The sequence below is a fragment of the Ambystoma mexicanum genome, chromosome 3q (genome assembly GCF_040938575.1).
Source record: "Ambystoma mexicanum isolate Mex_15411 chromosome 3q, UKY_AmexF1_1, whole genome shotgun sequence".
Classification (NCBI taxonomy): Eukaryota; Metazoa; Chordata; class Amphibia; order Caudata; family Ambystomatidae; genus Ambystoma; species Ambystoma mexicanum.
In genome coordinates, this window is record NC_090926.1 from 105,617,318 (window position 1) to 105,639,579 (window position 22,262).

General features: G+C 44.1%; 1 long non-coding RNA gene across 1 annotated transcript in view; it reads left to right on the forward strand.

Annotated features, from left to right (window-relative positions):
• The first annotated feature begins 1,187 nt into the window (after positions 1-1,187).
• Positions 1,188-22,262, forward strand: part of LOC138581801 (uncharacterized) — a 194,688-nt gene continuing 173,613 nt past the window's right edge. Inside the window, exon 1 of the long non-coding RNA XR_011304792.1 lies at positions 1,188-1,311. This is a non-coding gene — a long non-coding RNA (uncharacterized lncRNA). The remainder of the gene's footprint in view (positions 1,312-22,262) is intronic.

The following is a 22,262-nucleotide window of genomic DNA, read 5'->3' on the forward strand; positions in this document are numbered from 1 at the left end:
CTGATTGAAGGTGGTGATAAATGCTAGAAAGTCTTCTGTGCCTTGACTAAGGGAGAATAGCTTGCTGTCCAGGGCCTTTCCTTGTGTTTTGCAAGCAAAGAGCTTTTCTAATTCTTGTTCAAATCCTGTGAAGTTGTGCAGAATGGGGTCATCATGGTTCACTAACGGAACTTATCAGTTGGGCGCATGCCCCCTAGGTATGACAGCACAAATGTGGCCTTAGTTTGGTCCGTAGGAAATGCCCCAGGCACACAAAGAAAGTGGAGCCAGCACTGATTCATGAACACTGCATATTTATGTGAATCCTCCATGAAGCGCTCAAGGGGGTTTAGGAGAACAGAAACAGGAGTGGTCACTTGTATGTGCGCTGGCGGGATTGCAGGGGCGTCTGACGATCCGGGTAGAGGGACCTAACCGGCTTCTGCCTGAGTAAAGCATTTTTCCAATTCTTTGTTGCGCTCCTGGCTCATTATTACTCTTTTCTCATGGCGTTAGTCCCAGAGCGGGCGGCGTGTACTTCTGCCCAAAGTTCCCATAAAATACAGGCTAACTGGTCTACCTCAGACGCCAGGACTCTCATTCAGAGTTTGCAACACGTGGGCTTTTAATTCTGTAACACTTTCCTGGTGCCCTGCAGCAGTGTCCGGCCTTCTGATGGACTGCTGTGTTTTTCAAACACTCCTTCCCCAAAGTAGCACAGCATGGTATAAATAAACCCTGAGTACTGTGCAGCAGGGGGAGCTGGAATTTTGGTTCCCAGTGATGGGATGTTGTGTCCTCCCAATAGATGGGTGGGTTCTGTCGTGGGACCTAAGAACAAGGCAAGGTGAAAGTCATTATGTGTTTCAACCTATCCCATTACCATTTCCACTAAACTACCTCCACAACACTGGGGAAAAGGCTGGACTCACCTCTTAGTTTGTTGATGTGCACACACATGAGCAAGTGAAAATGCACCTAGGGCAGTTCCTTCACTGGTGAAAATGCAGTCCAGTCCAGCTGTGACTCGTGAGGTGCTGGGACTTAGTGCCTCTCTTAGTCTTGTGGTGAAATGTGGCAAGGTCCAAGCTGTGGTTGTCTACTTTTCAGTTCAAAGTCTTTCTGCTCAGCACGGTGCTCAGAGGTGCGTGACAGTGCCGATAAAGTCTTTTTTAATGGCACTTTCTTTCTTCTCCTTGCAGGTGCTTTGATCCATAGCACAGCGAGGCATGTGCAGCAGCAGAGCCTGATAAAGAGAAGCCATGGACAGCGGTACGCGCCCAAACAACGGAGCAGATGAGGAGGTGTGGGGATGCAGCGGTGAGATGACAGGTAAGCTGGAAGTGGGATTGGAATGGTTTGATGACAGTGCGCAGTGTATCCAAGGGTGCACACTCACCTTCTTTGTGCTTTTTTCTGGAGGACAGAAGCAAGATGAAAAACAAGTATCTGGAGCATAGATACAGGACAGCGATAAGTGTTAAGCTGCTTCCTTGTCTGCAGAAACAATGCAAAGCAACAGGTGCGGCTCTGGGCATGTTTTATAGCACTTGGACGTTCCTTGAGTGTCTAGACTGCACAGCTTGATGAGGGTAATAGGGGTGCGTGGGGGCCATGTTGGTTTTTGGATTGCATCCATTCCTGGTGGCCATCTTGGTGGGGGCTGGACCCATATTTGCGTAGTGCACCTACACTGGCCATGGTGTGCTTACGCCAGTCAGCAACTAAGGTTGTTCAGCCTTCCCCCATCTTTCTACTCATGTGCCTGCTGCATTGTGAGGGTGCGTCCCATGGGACCATTACACTTAATTACAGTTTTAGAATGCACCATGGTATAGGATACCATGATACAGGATGACTTCTCAGTGCTGCTGCTTCCACTTCAACATCTTCACTGCTACTTGATTCACTATGAGAACAGTCACCTTTGTCTCACAGTACTCCACTTTATTTAGACTACTACAATATTGCATCTACTGAAAACCAGATATACCACCACAGCATCAGTTCTTTTTACTACTACACAGCTTCAGGGATGTGTATATCTACACAGGCTTTGACAATATATACTTTAAACTACTTCATCAGCTTCAAGTAGGCAAAACATTCATCCCCTGAATATCTCTCTTCAAAAGGATCAGCCTCTTTGCCTCTCTTGTCTGTCTGCCCCAATAATAACCTGGGTTTGCATTTAAGACTCACTATCCTCTGTCTTCCACAGTCTCTGGCACTAAAGGTTGTGTCAAATTCAAAATAGTCTTTACAAGCAGCCAGTTTCCCTTGCCCAACTTTACCTGCACATTCCTGTCAGTTATTAGCCCAAGTCATTACCCTGAAGCCTTGGTGCCACTCTCTTAGCTTCAGGTAACACGTGCACATTTGTATCTTAGTCTAATTGAAGTGTTACTAACTTCACAGTAAAATTAGATTGCTTTTTAACTCTGAGAAAGGTCGGTTTCACTGTTATTATTGGGAGCATCTTGGCTTGGGCAATGCGTTTTCTCTTCTTCATTAGTATGTACACTTTGACTTCTTATGTGTGAAAGGTATGCCATGTTAAAGTAAAGAATAGAGTTCAGTCTTTCTTTAGGAATCACAATCAGACACACGCAACCACTTCTTAATATAGTTTTCAAAGTTTAAAGTTTGGTATTGAATTGTATTCCCATGTAAAAGTGAAGGATAGAGATCTGTCCTCCTTTAGGAATCACAATTAGGTACACAAGACCACTCCTTGATTTAGTTTTCACAAGTTAAAGGTTTCAACAATTGTGTTATCAAGGTTAGGTATTCAGTAATGGTCTTCGTAGTGTTCACTCTTCTTAATTAGTGACACGTGACCACTCCTTCAGACAGAACCAGTCTTTTACCTATTGGAAATGTTAAGTTTGAACAATGGAGTTAGGCAGCGTATGCTTTCTACATGAGTAAAAAGACTTTTATATTACACGTGAGAGCTACATTTCCATTGTTCAGGTATTTCAGCTTCAACAAACAACATCTACTCAATTTAAACCATACGCGAATGAATAGGGAACTACATACTGTTGCCAGCAATGCTTACGCAATGTATTAGAGCAGTGTACTTCAATTGCCGGCTTCTTTAACACTTCCTCTATGGGTCACACTGCTTCCACAACTTCTACTGCTTCTGGCTTACACCCTTGCTCTGTGATGGTGTATCTGGTCCGGCCATACCTTTGTGGAGCCCCTCTCACTCCTGAGACCAACAGCTTGACAACTCCTCCTCACTTCGGTCTCCAGCACATTTTCTGTGCAGCAGCGACGGAAATCAGGCTCACATGGGGAAAGGCAGCTTGCCTGTGCATCTTCTACTGGGGGAACAGGACCATCTCAAAACAAGCAGGTGACATCTGATGTCTCCATGTTGCGGCGTCCCTCTTATTCTTCCACTTCTGCTTGGTTTGGCAGAATTGTTCCTTCTTCCTTCTGCTACTACTGCTACAACTCACATTCCAGTCACAGTTTCAGCTCCTTCCAATTGCCTGCACCTGAGGGTGTCTTTTATGCCTCCCAGGTTCCTTCAGGTTAGGTAATTAACCTAAGAGGTTTAATTACCTGACTACTGCTACAGCATGCCTCTGCAGCCTTCTTCCTTGTCCCACTACTTCTGGGATTATGGGCCTTGTAGGCCCCTTCAACAAAGCTGTTTCTTTCAACAATGTATATAATTTTAAGGGTAGATGTATTTCCCTTAAACTCATTAAAAGATGGACTGTTAGGAGGAAGACATTGGATTTAAGGCATGTTCTCTAGATCCTTTTACATTATACCTTAGAGATTAAGGAGGGTATGTATTCTTAAAATATATTCCTGTTCACGAGGCTTGCTCAGATTTAACATTTCACAGATCGTATATGTGGATCAGAGACAGTATAATGACAATATGCCATCACCTGTTTTGGCAACCCAGAAAGGAAATTCATTTCAGAGGACAAATATTGCGTCTCATCCCACGGGATCTCCTCACCACCCTGGGCCCTGTCTCCTCCCAGGTAATCCTCTCCCAGTACACAACCCCCAAGAACCATCTGCCTTTCCCTGGCCACCTGGGAGGAGACTTTAGGCAGGGTCTCGGTGAGGGAACCACACGATTCTTCACAATTGACAGCAGAGAACGCTGAAGCAACTACAATCACATTCCGGCTTTTTAGGTAAAGAGTGAACCCAGCCTAACCTGTTGAGATCATTCATTAAAAAAGGTTTGAAACCATCCAATTGCTTAATTGCAGGAGTCCACCAGAAGTGAAAGAAGTTACAGACAGATCTCATGATCCACTGTTCAGAATGCAACTGAGTGATCAAGCCTCACCAATAAGGTGAAGTGCCCATGGCCAGCATTTGAGATGATATCATCCCAGACAGCAAAAGGGCAGTCTCAGTTCTGTGTTTTGCGCAAGATCCTGACTGGTACTCTTAAAAAATTTAATTAGTTTACACTAATTGTAATTGGGCAGTAGCCATCTGCTTAATAATCTTTGAAATCCATGGGCGACCGTAACAGTTAGTTATTAACAAGGACTGAGGTGTTCAATAAGGGCATCTAGAGAAGCAGAGTTCTTTTAAGGACAGATGAACAGTACTTTTAAGGAGCAATTCAATAATGAAGTCAGCCATAAATCTTGCAATTGAATCTCCATATTGCTATTTTGAGTATGCCATCTTCAAGAATTCACAGATACCACTGTCAATAACGAACTTTTGGTGATATCACTAGTGGACTTCATTGATTACCCACTGGTGGATTCCTGATGGCAGATTCATTTGCTCTTAATGTCTCAAAGGATATAATAGGCTGTGCATGGACCATCAAACAGTCAATGGGCATACCCTCGCTACTTCTCACAATAAGAATCAAATATTCCATCCCTGGGTTGTCCCTTCATTCATTCAAATTAATATAATTGTCAGCCAGAATAGAAGCCCAGGTCGGTAAGATCTATTTATCTTTGGGTATGAATCTTAAAATCCCTATGAGCAAATCTCAGGATCATGTCTCAGTTTTAGAAAGCAATTTACACATCAAGTTCCCATAAACTGGTGGGACCAAAACTGCAATACGATGTTCACTTTAGTGCCATGATGTCCCAACTGTGTGAAAAATGTGGTTTACATATGGAATAACACATGAAACATGGAAGTCAAATAGACAAACCAGTATCTGATACACCTTATTGCCCCAAGTGAAGTCCTCAAACCAAACTCACCCATCAGATATGACATCCTCAGAACCCAAAACACAGCCGTTTTCCCTTTCTTCCATGCCCAGCCTGCCAACATCCTTCATCCCACTATGATCTTGTATTTTACAAAGTCTAATAAAGCTTTTGTTCATTTTTAAGTAATTGTTGCAGATGGCAGATCCACACCTTGTTTGTCTGAAGTTTTCTTAACTACATCCTCCTTTCATCATGGTAAAAAACCCTGATCCCTAGAAATTCCCTAGACCTTCACCTATTCCCCTCTCATAGACTGTTGAAGACCAATCGACCAATGGTGATCCCTGAAGATATGGCCCTCGGCTTGATATCAGTCGCCAGAGCCAGCCCAAAGCATCCTAACCACTGCAAATGAGACAAGGATTTGTCAATATATGTATACCCCCACAAAATGGCCTTATTTATTTATTTATTTATTTATTTATTTATTTATTTAGTTATTTATTTTGTAAAGCATACAAAACCCAGAGGAATCAAGTTGCTTTTTGCTTGGGTAGTCAGAAGATACACAGAGAATACAAACAGGTTTTAGTGAGTCCTGTGCAGTTGACATCCTGTGTGAACAACAGAGCCTTAAGGTTTTTCGAAAGGCCCAGTATGATTGCTCTGATCTAAGGTATAGAGGTATGGCATTCCAGTGCTTAGTGGCAATTGCCGGGAAGCTCTGCCCACCTAACCTCTTTAGTCTGAATCTGGGCTGGATCAGACAGCGTGAGTTGAAAGTACGGGCAAGCCTTGTAGATTGCGTCTTCGTGATTTATTTCAAAAGGTACCCTGGAGAAGTGTTGGAGATACATGTGTGGCTAATGAGGAGAGTTTTGAAGATGATATGCTCACAAATCGGGAGCCAGCGCGCATTTCTTCTGGCGGCTGAGATGTGCTCTTGTTTCGGTATGTCCAGTGCCGCCCTGAGAGCATTGCTTTGAATTACCTGTGATTTACTAATGTTTCGAGCTGAGCTAAGATGCCAGCAAACAGGGTGTTGCAATAATCGAGCCTTGAGCCTATTAGAGCCCAGACGATGTTAAGACAGTTGTCTGACAAGAGAAAGGCCCTGCAGGCATTCATTTAGCCTAGTGGGGTAAGCCGCAGACAAGGCGATGGCATTGACCTGTCTAGTGAGCGACAAGGTGGAGTCAAAGTAGACGCCAAGAGTCATGGCATCTTGTGAAACAGGGATGGTGAAGGAGTCAATGATGAAGGATTTGTAGTGTGGGTGAAGTTTGCAGAGTAGCGATTGCGGGCCAACCAGGAGAATTTCTGTCTTATTATTCAGGCATAGCAGGTGCATGGCCATCCAGGCTTATATGGTATGGTAGACTGAGAGCAGAGACTTAGAGTCGATAGAGTAGTTGCCAGAGAGGAGAAGGAGGAGCTGAGTATCATCAGCATAGTTTGCATAAGGATTGCACAGGTCATCAAGGAGGTCGAAGAGAGGCTTGGTCAAAACATTGCACAGGGTAAGTGAGACACAAGAGCCTTGCGGAATGCTGCAAGATATGGGGGAAGGGTGAGCTGGGGCTGTGTTTGAGAAAACCCTCCTGGACTTTTTAGATAGAAAGGAGGAGACCCAAGAGATCACTTCAGCAGAGAAGTTGGCTGCTGCTGTGAGGTTTTGGCACAGGATTTGGTGGTCCACAAGGTCAAAGGCTGCATACAAGTCTTGTAAGAGGAGAAAGGCCACGTTGCCTGACTCTTTGACATCATCAAGTAGATTATTTAAGTCTAGCAGTTCTGTTTCTGTGCCATGGCCTGGTCGAAAAACCAGATTGGCGCAGATCTAGGAGGTTGTTGGATTTGAGGTGCGATTGGATCTGGAGGTGCACCGTACGATCAAACGTTTTTAGGAGGAATCGGACAGTGGTGATCGGGCAGTAATTTGTGGAAATGACTAGATCTATGGTGTTTTTTTAGCTTAGGGAGGACCCATGCGACCTTTAAGTTGGTTGGCACTGAGTTAGAAGAGAGTGAGACATTGACCAGTGTAGCGATGAAGGGAGCAAGTGCTTATACACAGTCCTTGATGACTGTCGCCGGGCCGACATCACCTTGGCATCAAGAGGGTTTGAGCCCTTTGATGATCTGAGTGACATCAGTTACCGATACCAGTTTAAAATGGAATAGGTTTTGTAATGGGCTGTGGTTCCTGGAGCAGGGGAAGTTGTGGTGCCTCTGCTCAGAGTGGTTTATTTCAGTAAAATCTTATTCTGGGGAAAATCAATTTTGTCTAGCAGCACATTTTGGATGTCGGTGCACCACGTGATGTCTTTAATGCACATGGCTGGCGGAGGGACAGGTGATTCAAGCTCTCATAAAACAGAGAAAAACTATGGGGAGCTTGAGATAGCATTAGCAAGCCTAGTATTATAAGTAGAGGTTTTAACCTGGTGTATTGCTAGTTTGTAGGCCTTGGATGTGGTGGTAAAGTGAGCTTTATTGGCCTCAGAGGTGCTCTTTTTCAAATTGCTCTTTTTTTTTGCACAGAGGATTTTAAGTTTAGAGAAGAACCAGGAATTGATATGTGTAGCTTTCTGTTGGGTAAGAGGCATTACGATAGTGATGGCCTGGGTAAGGGTTTGATTGTATCTACCAGGGAGGCCGGGTCGTTGGGGAGAGTTTGTGAGGAAGTGATATCATCCAGCAGTGGTAGAATACAGGTGGTAGTTATGTTACAGGTACTCCTCTCTAGAGTCGGAGGCAAGGACCTGGTTAGTGTTGGGAGGGAGTCAGGAGCTGGTAGGTTGAAGCAGATAATATTATGGTCGGACCATGGGCTGGTCAAGTTGGATGTCACTGTAAGGTTACAACTCTGGTCAGCGAGCCAGTCAAGGATGCAACCTTTGGAGTACATGGGATTAGGATCCATTGCTTGAAGCCAAGTGTCTCAATAGAGTTTGCTAGGGATAAGGCATTTTTGTCTGTTAGGTCTTCGAGGCCCAGATTGAGATCCCCCATGAGAATGGTTTTGAATGAGGGTTTGACTTTGTCTGAGAGGAACTGCACAATATCCTCTTCAAAGGAGAGAGGTGGGCCAGGTGTGTGGTAGTTTAGGTGACTAGCTATCATCGAAGTGTGAGACAGAGCTAGCTTAGTGGCTACAATTTCTCCAGTTAGAAAGGTTGCGTTAGGGATTTCTCTGATAGAGAGGCAGTCTCTGGCTATGAGGGCAGCGCCTCCACCTATAGTGTCAGCTCTGTATTTCCTATAGATGGTGTATTTGGAAGGCATAGCTGGGGATAGGACCGGTCCAGAAGCAGCATGCAGCCATGTTTCTGTGACTGCCAGCAGTTCCAAGTAATTTGATAAGATGAGGTCTGAGATGTCGTGTGCATGGGCTGAGATATATCTAGCATTGATTAATGCTCTAGAGTTGTGGCTATAGGGTTGGAGGGGAGATTGTTATGTTTTCTGCGTTTATGGGCAGGGATGCTGGTAGGGTGGTGCTCTAGAGCGCACAAGGCGGTACTTAGTGACAGAGTCGTGTTGGCGTATGTTAGTAGTGTCACTATGACATTCAATAGGGAGGCATCTGGTTTGCAGTTGGCTGTGTCCTTTTTGGTGTCTACATTTGTACAGCTAGATGTGGCAACATTTATAGATGTGTGTACATTGGTCAGAGAGAAGGTGTAAGTATCAGGGCTCTGCGTTGGCCAGGTACTCGAGATTCCGCTATCGCTAGGGTTTAGATGTGGGATGCCACAGAGTGTGTGTTTGTTTTTTGAGTCAGGTATTGGCTCTCTGCTGAAACAGGTGGTGTCAAACGCTGCTTGGGCTACAATAAATGTGGCCCGGGAGGGGGAAGGGTGCAGGTTTTGTGTAAGGGTAACCTGCTAGAGTAGCAGATCCGCCTAGCGGGGCATTGGGCTGAAAGTCTCAGTACATAGTGGCTGGGTGCGCAGGGCCATTTTTAGCACTTTTGAGGCCCGGAGCAGGGACACCTGTGGAGCCCCCTTCCACCAAACAAAAAAAAATTAAGGGGTCTGAATATCTGGTCACGCCCACCCCCCACGCCGCATTGCGATCATCACTCACAGCTTGATATGTTGCCTCGCAAAATAAGCATAGGTTCTCCCTTTCAGTCCCATTACCCTCTTTATTCTTGCTGTAATCAGAATGATAAAGAAGTAGCATGTCAAGGACATATTAGCAGAACACGATAAGAGAAGAGTACTTGTGTTCTAGCATAGGGACAGGATACTTTTCATCACTAGCAGCCAGAAGGAAGGCATACTGGCCATAGTAAGAGTGCAGGGCACATATCATATGAAAAAGGTGCACATAATCCAGAATAGACAACTCAGATTAGCCGTCTCACATAATGCAAATATGCTTAATCATGGATACAGGAGACCAATTGGAAGCAAGACGAAAGCTACACGTATCATAGCATAGATAGTGAATGAAGATTAGATGCTTCTAGGAAGGTATCTGAGACTGAGATTAAAAGGGCATATTTTTCAAGTAGTGTTACCAGCGAAGAGAAAAGAAACAAGTGGTTGTGGTGTTCATTATATAAATGCTCACTATTATTATAGGGGAAGTTACACTATAGCCATTGAAAGCAAGTGTGAGGCATTTTTGAAGACCAAACCCTGAGAAAGAAATCACTCTGACGGGTGATATTTTTAAAAGGTTATGGGACTGATAATTTTAACAGATTAGGCAATATGAGATGAAATGAGATGAGGATCACACATTGGTTAGAGAGTGATGCTGGGATTCGGGCCCATTCTGCAAATTCTGTCATTTTCTCTTCCAATTCTTACCCTGAACTAAGACAATGCAATTTTATAGAAGTGAAATGGAAAGTACACAAATTGCATAGCCCAACACGACAGTTTTTTAAAAACAAAGTTTTATAGAAGCATATTATGCAAAATTGCGATGATTCTAGCTTCATTTTCTCCATCAACAAGGAAAGTATTACATTACCAGCAGTCTAATAGATAAGATTTTATCTGGGTTTCTCTTTTGTATTTTAAAGCTTTAAGTACACTAAAAACACAGGCTTGTGAAATGTATATTTATAAATGTGCAGATAAACCTTTGAATTATACAAAAAAGCATACAGTTTTTGTGTCAAATGAGCAGATTTTAAAATGTGCTTGCCAGAGGCCTGCAATTTCTGGTTGCTTTCTCCTGTGTAGAACCCCACCGACTCAAATGGCCTATTTAAAAGGAAAGATCAGGTAATGGGCTAAACAATGCCACCAGCACATGAGAAGGCAAACCTTTTTTCACAGAAGATAGCACAGCACTGTCAGTGATATACAATGACCTGTCCAGGATCACTGTATCATCTGCTAACAAAGCCAGGACACGAGAATGAATGCCTTGACTTCACAGTCTTGAATATGGTTACCTAATCACACTTATGCTCATCATTCGGAGTGCCTGCCTAGGTTTTACAACCACCTGTCTGAAGAAGCCGATTTCTGATTTCTAGACCGACACCATACTGATGTTTTTTGTTTTTATAACAACCGCTATCTGGTGCAGTTACATCGCCAATAATAGCACCTGCTGTGCTACAAAATACATGCAGGTTTATCGACTTCCGACATAGGAAAGGCTGCGTCGGCATTTCCCGGAATTGGTTTTGTAATCTTGCATACAACACAGACATCTCTGCAAGAAGTGCTTAACACACTAAGCTATCTTCTGAAGCATTGCAGCTTCCAAATGTATCAATATGCATTTCAACTTTGGCTGTTGCACATGATCAAGGGGGTCCCCACAGAAAGGTGCGAATGCTACAGGAGGTGTGCTATAGTGAATGCACAAGCTGTATATACTACAGTGAACACAGAAAGCATTAGAGGATGAATTAATCAGACCAGAAAGTTCTCGTCAACAAAGACAGGCAATAGGTTTAACCTCAGCAGCATGCCATAAAATATCCCAACGTGTGCCATTTATGTTTGGTCAACAATGGAAACTGACTTCAAAACATCATGCAGCCTTGTGGGGCCCTCTCCTAGGTGGGGGCTATGGGCAAGTGGCCCTTTTGTCCTCCCAGGTGCATGCACGCTTGCAACCACGTGTTTCTAAAGGAAGGCATCATTAGATTACAGTGGGGGCAGGGGCCTGGGGCATGTGTGAAAAGAGGCGAGCACGCCTAATTTTGCCAACATAAGATGCCGTTCAACTCTGTGTGGTGAATGGAGAAAGGGGACTTTTAATGGATCCTTTGGGACACACGGGGCAGTGTAGATCTTGCGCGGTACATAGGGAAAGGCGTATGGAGGTAGGAAGGCAGAAGGGGCAATCACAGAGGAGCAAGGAAGATCATTGTTACAGTGAGTGTGACCCCGGATGGACATATGATCGTGTACCTTTCCTGGAGACTGCTCAGGCAGCCTTCCATGCACTGACAGGGCCCAAGAGGGGCATTAGCAAGAGGCCTTAGAAGTCGGCCTTTAAGCTCACTTGGGCCCGAATTTGAAAAAGGGGCGGTGCCCTATCATGAGGGTAAAGGCGGGGAAACAGGACTGAAAATCTCGTAGGCAAATGTCGGCAGAGATGTGGCGTCCATGTTACCATGGCGCTCGTTGCATTTCGGAAATAGCCCAACCGAGTTTATAACACAATATTCGAATTAAGGATGTACAGAACCGGAACTCAGAAGAGCCTAAGTTTCCAGCATTCTGTAAGTGTCTACCTTTCGCCTGACAGACTATTTGGCTACAATGTAGCACTAGTGTATAGATTATTAGACTTGCACATGGAGAGCAGGGCAGCACCACACTGATAAGGAAGAAATCAAGCAGCGCAGTGCTGTGCCCCCTCCTCTCCATAGCTAATCTTCTGCACACAATGTTCCTGTCTTTTCTAGATCATTCTGTCTTTATCACATCTGTGAACATGACTGCTTGTCATTTGGACTATGCGGGTAAGCACATGGTGGCCCCATTAAGTCCTTCTGATAAAATCTTCCAACAAACCTAAATCTTTACATAACTTGTCCGTCAGCCATATCCTGCTGGCCGATTTCTGCAGCTATCCTATAGCTAATGCTATTTTTTTGCAAACATTATCTCTCGAGCGTCAAAATTTAGCAAGCATGTTCGCAAGACCTAGCAGCTACGGCACATTTATCATCTTGTATTTACTTATTGTTCTTAATGTGTTATCTGGTTGCACATCTAGCTTAAAGGGCAACCACATACATCATGTATTTTTTTTTTTTGTTAAACATTTAAATAACCAGCCAGGCTGAATGAACGTCAGCCTGGCAAATCATGCAGGGTGAGCGGCAGACCTAGAGCGGCAAGTTCATGCAAGATTCGCGAGCAGCCCAAAACAGAGCCCGACCTTGCATGAGAGGTTGCAGGGGGTGGGTCCTTCTCCAGCGGGCCAATCAGAAGCGCTGAATCTCTTAGGGGCATTCGATGAGCGGTGGTAAGGTTTGGTGGTCCTATAAAAAGGCGCAGCTTACATTTAGGGACCCTCTGGTGTGCCCAGTGCCATGAGAGTGGGGGCATTTTAGCCATACGGGGCAAGGGCGGTGGTAAGGTTTGGTGGTCCTATAAAAAGGCGCAGCTTACATTTAGGGACCCTCTGGTGTGCCCAGTGCCATGAGAGTGGGGGCATTTTAGCCATACGGGGCAAGGGCAGAGCCAGGCTGTTTCTGCATTGGGATGGAAAGCAATCTACCGACCAGCTGGAGCCAGGAAAAGATTGCTAAGGGTGCATGGGCTCAGGCTATGGGATTTTTCAGTAGCCATTCTTTTCAGGTCGGATGCAAAAGCACAGCTTTTCTGACACCCTATGCAGGCATTTCTCCAGCAGTCTGCCGGCAGTTTGCTGGCGGAGGTGTGTAACTGACACTCATCCTCTGCTGTACTCCTATCTTCCCCTCCGGCATGATCTTCGGAAGCAACGACTGTGCACAGAATACATTAGAAAAACCTTCTTACACTATGCCATTTTGAGATCGTGTAATTCAACCAGCTTTTTTGCCAGAATCCTCTGGGTCAGGGCTGCTACAAAGAAAACACAAATTGCATGGGGCGCGGGGAGGGGTGACTTGTTCTGATTGCAGGTGTTAGATAATGGTGAATGTGTGCAGGTGTCAGAAGGGTGCATGAATAGATATGGAAAACTGGCAATTGGAAGAAGTAGAAGTGAAGGAAAAGTACGCCTACCCCCGCCCTCCCCTCCCCCGCCCCACGAGACAGTACATGTGTCAGGATGCATTCTGTCTGCCCCAGTACAGAAGCTCATCGACTACAATACTTGGCACAAAGCCCTTTAATGCCCCTTGCATATTTCACTCATATGTATTACCAGTTGCTTAAATCTCTGAGGTTCACTGCAATTCTCTGTGGTACCCTGTGAATCTCCCTAGTGTTGCCTGCACATCTCCCTCCTGTTTCCTGTAAATCCCCCTGATGATCTCTGCAAATCTCCATAATGTTCCCAGCACATTTTCCTGATAAACTCTGAAAATCTCCCAGGTGTTCCCTGCAAATCTCCCACCGAGCCACAAAGACTTGTTCTTGAATGCAAGGATATGCACTGAACAACCAGTGAACGTTGGCACGTCTCCTACTGGCATCATGTGATTGCTCTGGCACTTAAAGGCCCTGTCCTGGTGTGGTTTTGTGTGTGTGTTCAGAATCAGTAGTTCAGGATGTCTTTAGGTACACAGGTGGACTTTAATACAGACATGGCAAGATCCTGAGGCTGCTGAACGGATCCCAGAGCCAGTCTGAACAAGGATTTACAAAGCCACTTGTTCCAGGTTTTGTATATTGAAAGGTTTTCGTTGTTCACATACACTCACATGCATGTAATAAGCAAAGCAGTGTTGACTGGAGAACAAAGCAAGGTCAGAAAGGAGGGAAGGCCACAAAGGGGAAGGGAAACGGCACTGCAGCATAGGAGATGATGGAGGACAGAGGGGTAGAGTGTGTCTGAAGCAGGTAACAGGAGGCATTTCGGATGACAGTGAAATGTGATTTTTTCTTTTTTTTTTTTAAATGGACCGGTTTTTCGGAAAAATCAGTAAACCCGGATAGGCGCTGTCAAATGTCAGGTTAGCCTGGAAAAGCCTTTTCCAAATCACAGGGCAAAACATGATTTGAATGGGCAATGGGTATTAGCACACGTGGTGGAAAGCTGGAATCTTGGGAGATAATCAAGATCCTATGCTTTCTGACAATATTCCCATGTGTAACCATGGATCCTGTTGCCTCGCACGATTCCATGTGTCCAAACCTGTACTGTCTCTGTCAGGCCCCAATTTACGGTCTACCCATATCCACTGCTTTGCACTCCCATTCCCTTCTTACTTGTTGCTACGGTTCTGCGGCATGAAAATTGAAAAGCGTCTTACACCTTCAGGCCGCCGAGCTCACAACCCTCACAAAAAGGCTTTCTCACTTTTATTTACAAAACTATGGCTCCTCTGAATGACACAGCCCAATGACCGGGTTCTTATAGCATTATTACCCGCAGACCCAGCAAATACAGCCTGTTAAGACCTCCAAGCCCTCGTATACACCCTCAGTTTGCTAGGGCCAAAAAGTTGAGTTTCCAGGCTCTTAACAAGCAGTGTTGCCCGATACCCCAGGCAGAATGCTTAGATATTACCTGGTGACATTTCTAATTATAGGTTGGTAGTGTATCAGAATCTACCACATGTGTTATGCTACGCTATGTTGTGGTATGTTATGCTATGTTATAGCATGTTGTAGGGTTTTCTAAATCACTTGGTTGTCAACAAGTTTTCCTGTAGCTAACAACCAAAGAACAAAACAGCCCCTGAGTACAGCTTTATTCAGTTGAGTACATGAGCGTGTTTAGATGAGGTATTGTTTAAGCAGCCTTCAGAAAGTAAAGTCAACCTGAGGAACTGGCAATGCCATAGGTTCCACATTCCATAAGGCAGTTGCTCCAGCAGAGAAGGCCCTACCGTCCATTCGCTTCAGATTTAATGTACGTGGTACCCGGAGGAGTCCCTGGGAAGGGTGAACATTGAATGTGGGTTGGTAGCAAAGACATTGTTTGGCTGATAATGGGAGGGGTGTTCAAAAAAAGCATGGAGTGCAATGGACGCAGACTTGTACACAATGCGTTGACACGTGGGTGATCAATCTGAGAACTGGAGAGTTGGTGACATATATTCAGAGTAGTCCACAAGTAGGTGGTCTCATTCTGCAGGCCCTGAGATGATGCACACAGTCATCGGCTAGAGCAAGAGGAGAACTAGTTGCATAATTAATACATGACAAGACAATGGCCGGGGTCACCTGCATACAATGAGGATAGCAATTCATAACAATATCCTCTCAGCAACTTCAGAAAGAAAAGGCCTGGCCAATTCATCAACATATGGATGCGTCAATATCCATGACTACATGTGTTTCTATTGACATTGGTGCCGGACATAGCCACAAGTCTAATGTCCAGGCCTGAGGTCTAGTGTCCACAATCAAAATGTCCATGTTGGAGGCATTCAATTTCAGTGTGTTAATTGCTATCAACGAATTAATAATGATAAGATACTGAAAAGATGGTATTTTCAGTAAAACACTATTATTTCAAAACAAATGCTGTGTATCATCAGCAGTATTAAGAAAATGTATGTCGAAGGAGCGTATAAGGAAAGGATAAATGTTAAATAACAGTGACAATAGAGACCTTAAGAATGCCACATTTAACATAGGTAACAGCTGATTTCAAATGGGGCATTGCAACAGCTGGTTCCCTGATGATAGGAAAAAAGGGACCAGCTAGAGAAGGAGACCACGTTTGCCAATGCTGTTACGTTGGTTTATTCCGATGGCGTGATCAACAGTGCTGTACGCTATGGATAGATCTAGAAGAAACACTGTCTCAGCCCAACTCTGTATGGTGAAAAGTATGACTGATTCTATACCAGGAAATAGAAAACACCCTTTCTGTGCTTAGCAATTTCCTGCTAATAGCTGGAGCTGCTACCTTGGCCAGAAAAGTGAAGTCAGAAATTGTGGCTGAAAGTCAGTGGAATATAGCTGAGGTTTTTTTTAAAGCGTAGGTGCGTTAACTGTAATTTTGAGGACAGAAGGAATTTTCCTTTAATAAAGAATGGTTCATCACCTTCGTTAGTTGGCTTGAAAATTACCAAATCCAAGGGCAAAACGATCCATTGAAAAGCCAGAGCATTTGAGTGTGTGACAGTCCTCAGAGGTCCAGGATTTAGTAATAAACAACAAGTCAAGGTGGCCTTCCCTCAGACATATAAAGCACTGCAACATGGTTTCTTCTTCATAGTTATGAATAAGTACAAGCAGGCTGAGCACTGATAAAAGGAAGAATAAGGGAGGCTTGTCACAATTATTGAAGCATGACATGGATTATTATTATATGTTATGAAATGACTAATTGGGGAAAGAAACAGAGATGATTAAGGTTAGAATCTCTGTCATGATATGCTTACAAGAAGAGGGGGAGTGATGCATACACACACACACATGCACATGCTTACACCCATGCATACACACACACTCACATGCATACACACACACAGGCACACACGCACATGCATACACACATGCATGCACATAAACACACATGCACACAGGTACATGCATACACACATATGCATGCACATGCATACACGCATGCATACACACACGCATGCACACATGCACATGAGAAGGCACACATACACACATGCACACATCATCTTGTGGAAGTAGAGGCAATCGATGGATTTCAGACTCAATGAACATCAAACATACACAGGTAGTCAGAAGAAGGAATTTAATACTGCAATAATAATACACACACACACGTATAGGAAGCTTTCGCGTAGATTGGTAACACCAGTTATGGATATTACGTTCTTTTTTTTTAACGAGGAGGAGGATCCGCTTGCTTATATTCAGGAGCACTGAACTTTTAAAGCGGGCGAGCCGAGATGACAAATGGTGACAGCATTTTACCACATTTTATGTCAGGGATTGCCTGGGCAGGTACAGAGGCACTTGGGAAGCAAGTGGGAATGTGAGAATAGAAGCGAAATAGTGGCTTAAGATGCAGTTGACTATATTGCACCACTGTCAGCTGTGTTCTTTTGAGGTTAGCGCCTAGGACTGGCTTCTGTTCTTGTGTCCGCATATTACCAATTATTTCTCTAAGTGGGTGTACTCCCACCTGTGGGTGACCTCTGTTAAGTAGATTTAATGAAGTCCAACTGGTACGGGACTTTGCAAGACTTATCTGCTTGGTATTAGGGACCCAACTTTTAACATAGGCCTGTACTTCGCAAGTCGGTAGAGTAACTGAGCAGCTAGGCTTATCTTAGAAGGGGCACCGTGAGCTGTAGAACAGTACAATGAAATCAGTAAATACAAGTATTCAAATAAAAACTTACAACTTTACAAATTATATGAAATTATTTATTTATATCCACAAATCAAATACATCACACTAATTATGCAGTATATATTAGTAACATCAAGTAGAATTTCAGAATGAAGGTATTCAAGCAGCAATAATGCAGGTGAGTAATTTCTTTTTGTACTAAAATATTTCCAGCACACGAGTAATATCAATCAAGGTCAGTAGTAGCACTTATGGTTCACGTAAAATATTGAGTTTGGAGGGAAAAGAGTAGAATTGTATTTATTTATTTATTGTTATTGTTGTTTTTAGGTCAAATGAACTTTAACAACAGTACAATTAACATGTACATAAAATAGTCATAAAGAAGATATAAAATGTATCATCATCATCATTATTATCTAATAGGCTTATCACATTCTTTAAAAGTTGTGCATTTCATGCATACAAACATTTAGCAATTCATATTCAACAATTCTCACTAATACTAAAATGTCTTTCTCACAATCATACCGACATTTACATCCATTTCCATAGCTTTACTAGCTTATAGCTAGACATTTGTTTTAAAATCTAAGAGGAATTTGCACAGACCTGTGGGTTTCATAAAGTGCAAAGTGTTTTGAATCTTCAACTAAATTGATTCACATATTAGATTTCACAATTGATTCAGCTATAGTCCATACATTATACAAGGCAATATGCATAGATTCAGAAGAGGAATTTAGACACAAATACCAAAAGTGAACGGTAGCAATGGTGGCATGTTGATGAACATACCGTCCATGAATATTCCTATATAAGGAAACAAGCATCAGACACTCAGTTAAATTATGTCTAACTGTCTCTGAATTACTCTCTATATTACAAATTCGACAGCACAGTTGATTGGGTGCCAGTTTACTTTGAGTTCCATGTGTAGTTCTTACTGGCAGTTGGTTCAGCCTCATGAGTAACCGAAATCTACGTACATCTGGACTGGGACACCATATGAGATATGTTTGTTGGCGGAGGTACGTATAAACAATACCTTCTAAATGATGGTAATTATGCAGACTGCTCATGTGGCTAAAGCTGTTTTCCCAATCTGTTTTCTGGTATTTCTTTTTAAACACCGTTTTAACAGCCTTATATCTGCCACAAATAGAGCGGTCAACACACCAATTTAGTTCTGCTTATGAATCTATGCACAGTGCGTCATATATATTGGAGGCTCTGGTTTCCTTTAACTGGATGATATTTTTCCCCATAATGCTAAGCATCTGGCTCATTGGATGACACAAGGCTTTCAACGGAAGATCCCTTTGATACTGGATAGTAGCTTTAAGAGATTTCAGGCCAAATTCTACTCTGATATATTCTGTTGGACATGATGACGAGAGTCCCAAAATAATATGCCAAAAATGGCCTTCTATTTTAGCTAGCCATGAAAGGCTTTTAATAGTCAGGGCCTCAAGCCCATAGGCTATAACTGGGACTAGCCACTGTGTGTAAAGCCGCATTATGACCTTCAAGGAGTAACCTGCAGAATGCAATAAAAAAACTCTGGACTAGCATGGTAATTTGTTCGGCACATTGAGTCTTTCTTGCAATATGTGGTAAATATCCTACTTTACAATCCAGGTCTACTCCAGGATATTTGTAGGAGTCAGTGTATTCAATAGTGTCCCAACTTACTTCCATTAGAGTGGAATAGAACACTGTAGCGCTGTAACAATAGACTTTTCTCCCAGAGGGATGTAGGAAGTCTTTTACCCAGCAAAAAGAGTGTCAAACACTTAAAACCTTTATAGGGAACACACACTGCCAAAGCCAGTAGGGTTCAGACGGGATGCCTTTAGGGACCCAAGACAGCCAAAGTCAATAGGACAGTTCTAGTTCTGATGCAATCTTCTTAGACATAGTTAGTTGAACAGTCAGCAGTATTTTGAAGAAAAATCCAGGTGCTCAAGAGAGTCTACCAGAAGGGCACAAGCTGATAGGCCTGCACAAGTGAAGTGAAGTAATTCAAAAGAATAGAAAGAAACACTCCTCAGGCTAGTAAGCACTAGATTTGGCTAAAGGTGGTTAAACCCAAAGCCCCACAGTACCTTAGAATGGAAGCAGATGTTCCAGCTGACTTCCTTCTAGATGCAGCGATGCAACCCTTCTTCCTGGACCTTGGTTTCGGTGATGAAAGGGAGGACGTCTGGTGGGCTTCTGTGGCAACACTCTTGAGCCGGACTCTGCAGCAATGGAATCCACTCTTTCATCGGCTCTTTGTGGTTTTGACACATTTTTCGCAGCACCAAAGAGGAATGAACACCCCTGATTGGAATTTCCTCGGCCCCTCTGTCCTGAACTCTGGTGAGAGGACTGTGGACAAAGATGTCTTGCTTCTGTAGACTTACACGAACGCCTGCGAAGTTTCAGCCGGATTCATCCTTCAGAAGATGCACTTGTTGATGGTCCAGGTACCCCAGGTATTGGGAAATTGCACTCCAGGAACATTGCAGTGACACAGGGGTTGGCCCAGAACGAAGCAGGTCTTGAGGCTAGTTGGTCCCACCAGTCTGAGGGAGGAAGTCGTCCTTGGTGGAGCTTCCGTGTCGATGGGTAAATGGGGTCAGCACATCTGCAAGGCTTCGCTGGTGCTTTCTAAGTCTCAGAAGGTGCTGCTGGATTCCCTCTACATCTTCGTCTTCAGATTTCATGTTCCAGTGGTCGACTCTGCCTGTAGTTCCAAACCCCTTTCCTTATAAGCAAAATCCCGTTCATTCACAGCACTAAGCTGTCAATCACACGGGCGGTGTCCTCTAGTTTCATGCTCCTCCCTCACTTCCTGCCTTCCCAGGCACACTGGAGTGGCGGCTTTCAGGACTTAAGCCTGCCTGAGGTAAAACATGTAATGGACTAAAACCTGGTCTAAACAGCAGAGTAAAAGCCCAGAAGTTACTAACACACAAGAAATGGTGAAAAAAGAAAACAGGGGCCATTTCTGTAAAACTGTCCCCTTTGGGTGCTGTACTGAAGCTGAGAAACCAGCCTGCATATACAATGCACAAAGGATAGTCAAAAGAAACCACTGCCACCAGCCATTCAAGTTAGTGTAACAAAACGTTACATGAGAAGTGGCATAAGGAGTTACTATGTAACCCCCCCCAGCACTCCACATAAGGTGGTGCGTGCTGGACCCACAAAGGAAAAAGGGAAGTGAGACAAAAACTGTAGTTCACACAAGAAAATGAATGTAAACATTTAGAGGAGTCCAGGGGACTCCTCAGTGGCACTGCACTAAGAGTGCTGTGTGCCTATATATAAAAGGCAGATGCCTATGGAGTTTACCAGGCTCCATTAAAACATAAGGAACACAAAATCTTAGTCAGAGTGAAAAGGCATACCTGGGTGGCCAAAAAGGCCCACTGACTCGGGAGGTTAAAATCAAAAAGGTCCTAAATTCCAGCAAAGGGCTGGGGGTATCTAAGGTCAAAGGGAATTAGCACAGAAACTGAAAATTCTCCCTAACAACCTCTGTATGGGGGCTTGAATAATCCCACAATGACACCACTTGTCAGATAAAGCCATTAGAACATCTAGACTCCAAAAGGTGTTTCAAGGGTTTTTATTTCCAAGATGTTAACAATCACAGATATTTTCATATATCTCTGGTCAGGAGATGAAGATGGTAGACTAATGGGTTTCCCTCTCTCGTATCCCATAAGATTCCCACAAACCTAGTCCATACATCTATATCCCGCAGATTTCCCATATAGCGATCGGTAACACATACTGTCAACTGCTAGCTGTCAGTAAGGGACGAAAGGAAAAAACCTGATCTATCTGGCTCCCTTAAATAATTTCCTGACTTACCACTTCCCCAGGAATCTCGACAGGAACCAATGTTTTGGGTGTGGCAGTATCAGGCACGCTGGTCCAGTCTCTCCATCCACCACTCCTCTCTTGCCCTGTCACACTCCCTCCCGTCATCTCCCCACCCTTTCTATTTCCTCTGTCCCTCTGATCTTCACATTTTCACTCTCACCCTCCTTCCTCCTTTTCTCTCTCCCCTCCCCACTCCACTACTCTCACCCCTTTCCCTGCTCAGCGATATGGTGCCCTGCTCACCCTCCAGGGAGATGGTGCCCTGCTCACCCTCCAGGGATAGGGTGGCCTGCTCATTCACCCACAGTTATAGTGCCCTGCTCGTGTTTGCAGAAATATGGTGCCCTGCTCACCCTTCACTAAAAACCTCTATACACACCATTATCCTATCCCTTCTCCAATTTTCTCTTCACACTTAGGCCCCTTTCTATGCATCTGTGCCCTACTCTTACCACACTCTCTATGCCCCCCTGCTTCACTCCCCTTCACCACTTCTGCCACTATCGCCAACCGTATATTCTCTCTCTACCACTCTCACTCTCTCTCCAATTTCCCCTACACTTTTTCTCCCAAATTTCCCCTACACTTTTTCTCCCACTCCATTTCTTTCTCTCACACTTTACATACAACATTCTTCATAATACACTAGATACAACTGGTACCACTCTCTTTCACAATCAATTCCTCATCTGTACTCTGTTCCAACCCTACCACTAACTCTTCAGCACTCCACTGTCCATCCTCTGTGAGGTCTCACAGTAGGCCATAGGCCTAGGGAGCGAGGTAAACCAGAGTCGGAAGCCGGCCCACCTCTCCCAAGACCCACTCCTAATAAGGCCCCTTCCTGTC